Consider the following 1,617-nt stretch of genomic DNA (forward strand, 5'->3'; position numbering starts at 1 on the left):
GGGTGGACCATTCAGGGGAAGGAAGGGATCCAGGCGGGTGGGTGGACCATTGAGGGAAAGGAAAGGATCCAGGCGGGTGGGTGGACCATTAAGGGGAGGGAAGGGATCCAGGCAGGTGGGGTAGAAGACAGAGGAAAGGGAGGAGACTGATCAGATTACAATATAATGACGTATGTATGGAAATGCCACAGAGAATGTATTACTTTGAAAACCAACTTCAAAAAAAGAAAAAAAAAGAGAGAAGAAAATTCTGAGGAAGGAGCTATTTATTAAGACTTGGATATGTAGGTCAGCTGGTAGAGCACTTGCCTAACACACTCGGACACCTGGGTTCAATCACTACATGCAACCAGACATGATAATGCATGCTGGCAGGTAGAGGCAGAAGATATGTGCAATGTTCAAGGTACACCCATCTAAATATTAATTGAGTACACACTGAACTACATGAGAACCTGTTCCAAAATCAAAATAAAACAAACTAGGAGCCCGCAATTCATCTTGGTACATGGCTATGGTCCCAGCAGACTGAGGAAAGATCATGAATCTGAAGTCAGCCTGGATTACCCAGCAAGTCAGCACCTAAAGAGAAAAAAAATGTAAGAGCCAGTGGCTGGGTGGTAAATGGCTAAAAGGAAGAGCTGCCACTCAACCATGAAGATCACAGCTGGATCCACCCAACTGCCACGGGCAGCTTGCAACTCCAGCCCCAGGGGACCTGATGCCCTCTTCTGGTTCTTTGGGCACTGGTAGATAGTTTCAGAGACATAGATACACAGATATGTGCACATAGAAACTGAAAAAGAGGCCGGCAAGATGGCTTGCTGGGCAAAGGCACTTGGGTATTAGCAACAACTTGAGCTGGCCATCTAGATTCCATGGCTCGAGGAGAGAATCTAGTCATCAAAGCTGTCTGCTGACCTACACAGATGCCCAGGGCACCAGTATACATGCATATGTGCATACACAGACAAACACTGACACAGCACACACACCAATGCATGTCTGATTAGTGGCCTTCAATCCCTGGTTCCCACATGGAGAACTGACTCTGAAAGCTGTCCCAATCTCAGTATTTTTGCTATGTCATCAGCATGCACATCCTCATCAAAAGAGATCTAAAAAAAAATCTAGATAGTGGTGGCTCATACCTTTGACTGCAGCACTCGGGAGGCAGAGGCAAGTGAATCTGTGAGTTCAAGGCCAGCCTGGTCTAGAGAGTTCCAGGATGGCCAGAACTGCACAACACTGTCTCAACAAACAAAGAAACAAACAACAACTAGCAAAACAAACAACACCCCCCAACAACAAAACAAAAACCCAGACAACAGAACATCCCACAAAAAAACAAGTTTTGGTTTGGTTTTTGAGGGGTGGGAGCACATGTTTGTGCATGACTGACATTGTCTGTCTTCCTCACATACTTCCTTCCACCTTACACTCTGGGGAAGTCTATCACTAAGGCCACAGTCTGCACATGTTCCCAGGTTCCCCCTCTACCTCCCAAGGACTGGTATCACAGGCAGACCACAGGTCCCCTCTACCTCCCAAGGACTGATATCACAGGCAGACCACAGGTCCCCTCTACCTCCTAAGGACTGGTATCACAGGCAGACC

Source organism: Mastomys coucha, unplaced genomic scaffold (genome assembly GCF_008632895.1).
Source record: "Mastomys coucha isolate ucsf_1 unplaced genomic scaffold, UCSF_Mcou_1 pScaffold1, whole genome shotgun sequence".
Taxonomy (NCBI): domain Eukaryota; kingdom Metazoa; phylum Chordata; class Mammalia; order Rodentia; family Muridae; genus Mastomys; species Mastomys coucha.